The sequence below is a fragment of the Triticum dicoccoides genome, chromosome 2B (assembly GCF_002162155.2).
Source record: "Triticum dicoccoides isolate Atlit2015 ecotype Zavitan chromosome 2B, WEW_v2.0, whole genome shotgun sequence".
In the NCBI taxonomy this organism is placed as follows: Eukaryota; Viridiplantae; Streptophyta; class Magnoliopsida; order Poales; family Poaceae; genus Triticum; species Triticum dicoccoides.
Window position 1 is genome coordinate 127,644,745 of NC_041383.1, and position 7,322 is coordinate 127,652,066.

General features: G+C 45.5%; 1 pseudogene; it reads left to right on the top strand.

Annotated features, from left to right (window-relative positions):
- The first annotated feature begins 759 nt into the window (after positions 1 to 759).
- The window catches only part of LOC119360653, a 21,435-nt pseudogene continuing 14,872 nt past the window's right edge, over positions 760 to 7,322 (top strand).

Consider the following 7,322-nt stretch of genomic DNA (forward strand, 5'->3'; position numbering starts at 1 on the left):
CAACGCCGGCAGGGGCATGCAGAGGCACTGGGTCAACAGGGGCGGGTAGTGCCGCGTTCGTTTGACAACAAACCGAGTTAACCCAGGAAGTTTTTTTTTTACTAAACAACATAGCAGTCAAGTAGGTTGAGGTCTTGTGAGTGTGTGTGTGTGTGTGTGTGTGGGAGTGCACGTGTGGGGGCAATGCAAATGACGTTTTGACCTTGGAATATATTTTTTCAGGACCCCCAGCACAAAAATTCCTCGCAGACAAGTTCTCTCTAACCTTTCTAAACCAAAGTGTATCATTTAGACCCTTTTTTTTTGCTCTGGATGCGTAAATTTTGACCTATAATGGACAAAAGTGTGCATATCTGGTCCAAGTTTATGGACGAATGGGACATTTACTCCAGAAATGTTCTAGGGAAAAGCAAACTGGGTCATCGCTTGGAAGCAGTGGAATGCATTAGCTTTATTTTTGTAGAATTTTTATAGTAAAGTATTTATTTTTGGAGAAATAGAATGGATTAGCTAACTGGGCCACCCCTTGGTAACACACGCGCGCGGCAGAATGCCCAAAGCCCATTGATTAGAGCTGCGGGGGACAATGGGAGGAGGACCGGAGGAGTAGCGACCGAACTCCGTCCCCAAAATTTCGAATTTCAAAAGCGGCAAAGAAGTCCACGCCATTTCAATGAAGAATCCCTCCGTAAAGTTCAACCCCTTCATCCCTTTTGTCTCCGATCCCCACTCCATACGTATATTCTTTCATGGATTTCCATGCATAATCTTTACGCAGGGTACCCGAACCTTTATGCAGGCCTACTGCTCGACCAAATGCGCCGGACAACCACCCAGCGCCCGGGGATGCGCCGCCGCGCTGGCAAGACATGTTCCGGCGGCCTCGCCGTCGACCGCCTCAGCGCCCTCCCAGACGCGCTGCTGCACCACATCATGTCGTTCCTCAGGGCGTAGGAGGTGGCGCCAACCTGCGTGCTCGCGCGCCGGTGGCGCCATCTCTGGGCGTCCACGCCCTGCGTCGACCTCCGCGTGAGCCACTCCGGCCGTGAGGACGACACGCCGGAGGAGTTCTATGACTTTGTGGACAGCCTCTTCCTCCACCGCGATGTGTCGGCGCCGGTGGACACGCTCCGGCTGCGGTCCAGCGATGAGTATGCTGGCTTCTGCGAGGAAGATGCCAACAGGTGGATCAGGACTGCTGTCAGCCGCAATGCGCGGGCTATTCATCTTGCTGGACATCGGGAGGGAGTCGCGTTGTTGGACCGCGTGCACTTCGTCTCTTGCCACCTCAAGATCTTGAAGTTGTCGCACGCCAGGCTCGAAGATAGGATCCTTGGGCAGCTTTCTTCTAGTTGCAAATCGTTGGAAGAACTGGATCTCAAGGATTGCTTGTTCACGGGCCCTGAGATTGTGTCTGCCTCTCTAAAGACTTTAATCATGCTCAAATGCACATTCAATTGGGACTTCTCCATTGCTGCTCCAAATCTGGTACTTCTGCGCCTCATCACACCTTCGGTCCGAGTTCCATCATTTAAGAATCTGGGATCACTGGTCACTGGAACTATCATACTTGATGACTCTCTCTTGAGTGATGATTTTGGACACATCAGTGATGATGATGATGATGATGATGATGACGATGACGATGACGACGATGACGACAACGATGATAATGATTCTCAGAATGTTTAAGAAAAGTTTTCCAAAAATCAGGGCAAGAAAATTTCATTTGTTTTATTTGTTAACAAAGCTTAAATTTGACTTTTATAATTTGAAGGATTTAATTTGAACTAACGTGAACCTAAATTAAAATTTGAGTTTAGTTTTTTTCTTTTAGTCGGGCTTTATTTTCTCTTCTTTGGCATATTTAAATTTGCGCCTTGAATTTTCTTTGGGTTACTGAAATTCATTTGATTTTTTTTAGCTTCTTTTCCTTTTCTAGATTTCTTGGATAGGAAAATCAATTATTTTCCTCTGTCAAACTCTGTACAGAATTTCCTTCACTCAATATCTTTCTCTCACCCCTGGGTATGCATTCCATATTTTCCCTCCCAACCGAAGTTTTTATTTTGTCCTGGGCTGCAACCCAACCACTCCTTCTCTATTCTTTTTGCTTCCACATGGGCCTAGCCGAACTGGCCCAACACGCAACCTAGTGACCAACCCTCTTCTCCTTCCTCTGTACGCTCACGTTACACATGAGGTAACCTTAACAGCCACCTAAGCATACACATAGGAAACGTATACGTCTTCCTTTGATTCCTCCTCCCTTCCTATTCCTCTCCACTCACCATCTCTCCCACCGAAGGCCTCTTCTCCTTCCTCTTCCTTCGTCCTTACCCTCGGTCGCATATAGAGAGGAAACGTTATGAGAAGAAACCTACACCCACTCTCCTGCCTTCCCCTTCACTCCCATAAATCTCAACCTTTTCAAGTTCTGAAGATATGTAGATGAGCGCCCCGACCTCCTCTTCCATTCCCGTAGCAACTCATTCCCTCTCCCTTCCTCCTCTACCAAAGAACTCTCCCTGAACTTTGAAGCTCCATGGACGCGAGGTCTCCATCCCGATGACTCGGACCACCCCCATCCATGCCCTTGCGCCAGAAGGTCCTGCTCCATGTCGTGACTCTATTCAGAGAAGAAAGAAAGCGATCCGTTGACCACACACGCAGAATTTCGCATGTCTGTCTACACCGTTCGTCGAGTTCTTCGCGTCGTTCTGTCAAACTCGGTGAACCTCTATCAAATTCCTTTTGCACGCGTACTCACCATCATCTACTCTATCTCGTAGACATCATCATTCAGCTCATCTATGTCGTTGCTCGCGCCGATGCATGAACGGATTCTATCGACATGTCCGCGTACTTTTTAGTTTCTCGGATGATCTTGTGTTCAACATATGATTTGTTTCTCGTACCCATACTAACCCCATGATGGAGTTAGATTGCTAGTTTTATCAATAGGATTTTAGTATACATTTTGTTATAGCCGTTCTTGCCCAAGATTTAATGGAGTTTGTTCATCGGTTAAATTTTATATTAATTTGTTATTGTTCATATGTTTGCGGTATGCCTAGGATGCATCCTATTGGTCTCATAATTTTTGCATATGACAAATGACTTGTAGATTTATTTGTTTACCGATTATACTTTTGTTGTCGCAAGTAGATAATATTTTGTTTGTATTGTTATTGTCTTGTGTTAGACATATTGATAGATTTTAATATAGTTGTCTATGGTTTCATGTATATAAAGTATGCCTAATTGTAGTATTGTGTTACACTTTTGTTTCACATTAGTTCTTGCGATTTATTAACACACATAGTAGTTGATCAGTGAACTTTTATGTTAGTATGATATTTGTATATTCGTTATATGCCTAGGAGTCACTCCTAATTATTCCATAAATTCTAGGAGTTAGATGCGATTGAATGGATTTATTATAAGTATTTCTTTTATTTATTTATTATATACTTGTACATTGTCTCATGTGATATTTTTGCGTAGCATGTAGCGCTATCTTATGCATGCATACAATTTTTGTTGAATGTTCCCCATGCTTATAATTCCATAGGATTAATCTAGGCTATGCTTTGTTCACTGAATCATGAATTACTTTATGTCTTGATTATTTTAAATTTTGCTTAGCATGGAGATATCTTAGAACTAGTTTACATATTCATTTCCATCCATGTCACATGTTGTTTTATTTGTTCGAAATCATTGTCATGTTTACCATGGGTGTTTATATTTTTTTGTATGTATTGTTGCATAGTTTCTTTATGCTAGACGTCAAATGAAATGCTTTACTATTGGGAACTAGTATATGGTAGTTGTTGCATAGCTCATGGTTGCCAAGTGGTTCCTCTTATTTTGTAGACATGCAAGATTGCATGGTTTGATGATTTATGTCATGGTCATATTTGTATTCTCATATTTAGAATTTATTCACGTTGCATATAATTTAGTTTCTTACATCGTGGCAACTATAATGTGTGTTTATTTTTCTTAGTTTATTACCATGCCATGTTTGCAATTTCTTAAAGTAGAATGCATTCTTTATTGAATGTTTCCCATGCATGTCTTATATCCTCGCTAGTTTATACTTTATGATCATGTAACGCCCCGAGACCGACACTCCAGAAGACTTCTAGATATTTCGAGATTCGTCGTGTGATTTGTTTTGTTCGTTGCATTCATCCGTGCATCATGTGCATTGCATCATGTCATCATGCAACCCCTTTTTTAAAACTCAACATAATAAATTGCATAGATCTTTTGATCTATTTAAATCGAGAGAATTCACTTGTGGGTTCTCTTTATAACATATTAAAGCCTCTCAATATTATTAGGGAGCTATAATAAAATTATTCCATTTATTTGGAATTAACCATAACCCACTTGCAAAATATCCCATGCCGTTGTTATCTCAATTCTTGGTCTCCAACCTTGCCCATAATTTCTTTCATCATTTTCCGGAGCTCCATCAAAAATCCGAACATTTTTGGACCTTCCTTTTATCAAGTCCTAGTTTAAACTCATTTGAATTAAATTCAAATGAGTTTGAATTTAAATCTTTCAATCATGGCCTTTCTATTTTTCTTGGAACGAGCATATTTTTGCGAGTCCGGAAAAATTATCCCTATGCGCATATTCTTTCCCTAACACTCTTTTTCTTTTCTTCCCTCTAATTTCTTTTCTGCTAAAGAGTTAAAGAAGAGAAGGAAGAAGCTCAGCAGCCCAACCGCACCGCATCGGCCCATTTGCCACTCAAGGCCCAGTCGCGCCTCTAACCCTAGCCCGACCCTCTCGCTCGACCCCATCTCCTCCTCTCGCTCCCTCTGAGCGCCGCCACGCATCGCCAAAACCCAGCGCCCGAACCCTCCTCTCGCTCGATCCCCTCAGCCTCTCCCTCTGGCCATGGCCCCTCGCGAGTCTTCCTCCGCCGCCACATCTCCCTGGCCTCGTCAGCGCCGCGCCTCCTCCTCCCTTCGTTCCGCCCCAACCACCAGGAAGACGAGCCCCCCGCGCGCTGCTTCTTCGCCCGCAGCCTCGATCACCGTCGCCCCAGCGCCCGAGGAGAGGAGCTCCTCCAGCACCGCGCCAAGTCCGCCGCCGTCTTCTGCATCATCGACTCGCCATGTCACCTCGCCCGCGCCACCACTTCTCCACCTCTCCTGGAGATCCGTCCGCCAGCCACCGGAGCCGCTGCTGGTTGCCGCTCCGCGCTCCTCGCTCCCCTTGCTAGCCAGGAGCTCGTCCCTGAGCTCGGCCAACTCCGGCGGCCCCGGAGCCCGCGCCAAGCTGCCGTCAGGCCTCGCGTCGCCATCCAAGACCCCGCCGCTCCCCTTGGCCTCCTGCAGTAGCCTGTTTCGGGCCATCCCCATGGCTTGAGGAGCCCGAGCCTCTATCTGCTCCTCTCGCCCTGAGCCCCTTGTATCCGTCATCTCTAGTCACTCCCGCCTGCAACTCCTTCTCCATGCCTCGGTCACGAACCTCCAAGACCACCACAGCAACGGTGCATCGCGAGGTTGCTGCACTGGACGCCAAGTACCACGACCATCGCGTTCCGTTTCTTCACTATCAAGGCCGAGAGGACGCCAAGTACCATGACGACGAGGACCGCCAAGTTCGTCTACCGCCGTCAAGTGAACGACTACCATCACCCCAAGACCCAAACGACTACAGAGACATGAACATCTACGAACTGTGTACAACTACCGGCGACGCCGAACATCTAGGGATTGTGTACGACTACTTCCACTACGGCCGTGTACCACTACTTCCTCTACCGATGACTCGAACGTCTACGAACCGTGTACCACGACGACCCGCCAAGACCCTGAACAACTACCGTCGCCACGTGAACAACTACTTCCCACGACGACCCGTGAACAACTACTTCCTCTACACCGCTTTGAACTCGTTCCGCTTTGAAAACGCACGCTTCAAAGGTATAACGATGAGACGACCGCCCGTGTATGAATGTGTGTTGTATGAGATGCTCGTGTTTGCATCGTGCCCGTTTGTCTTTGCACATTCCTCGTTTGCCATGCCGCCGTCCCGTGGGAACCCAAAATCCGGGAGCACCCCACCATCCTTGCATGACACGCTCCCGTCACACTTCCTTTTGCACCGGTACCTCCATGAGTTATCGGGACCGATACGTTGCCGTGGCACCATTTTCGTTTCGTCGCCGTGGCACCCTTTTCGTTCCGCCATGGTGACCAAATGCTTCATAACATGCTCATGTCGACATTTTCATAAAAACTGCATAAAATTTGTATATGTCATCCGCATCATGATAACAACATTTAAAATGTCTAAAATTGATGTTTGCATTTAAATTGCTAAATGACATATGGGGATTTTCCGGAATTATCGTTTGTTGTTTCCGGCCTCATTTAAACTTGCCTAAATAGGTAGTTTAATTATGCTTCACTTCTTGCCATGTTTAGTAACATTTAATATTGTTGGGTACATAACCGAGAGAGAAACTAAATAATTGATGTGGTGTTTTATCAATATGCAACTCGTTGCATATTGAGCTCCACTTAACTTGTAGTATTGTTTGTTGCACTTTGCCATGCCATGTCCCATTAAACCAGACATGCATCATACTTGATTGTGCATCATGCCATGTTTATGTGATGGTTGTTTACTATGTCGTTTGCTTCTTTCCGGTTGCGCTTCTCCTTGATAGTTCCGGTTACATTGCGATTGTGAGGATTCGTTCGTCTACATCTGTTTGTCTTCTTCATGGACTCGTTCTTCTTCCTATCGGGATCTCAGGCAAGATGACTATTACCCTCGATATCACTTCTATATTTGCTTGCTAGTTGCTTCGTTCTATCGCTATGCTGCGCTACCTATCACTTGTTTATCATGCCTCCCATATTGCCATGTCAGCCTCTAACCTTTTTCACCCTTCCTAGCAAACCGTTGCTTGGCTATGTTACCGTTTTGCTCAGGCCATCTTATAGCGTTGTTAGTTGCAGGTGAAGTTGAAGATTTCTCCATGGTGGACAGGATTACGATTGGGATATCACAATATCTCTTATATTATTAATGCATCTATATATTTGGTAAAGGGTGAAAGACTCGGCCTTTTGTCTGGTGTTTTGTTCCACTCTTGCCGCCCTAGTTTCTGTCATACCGGTGTTATGTTCCCGGATTTTGCGTTCCTTACGCGGTTGGGTGATTTATGGAACCCCCTTGACAGTTCGCTTTGAATAAAACTCCTCCAGCAAGGCCCAACCTTGGTTTTACCATTTGCCTACCTAAGCCTTTTTCCCTTGGGTTCTGCAGACTCAAGGGTCATC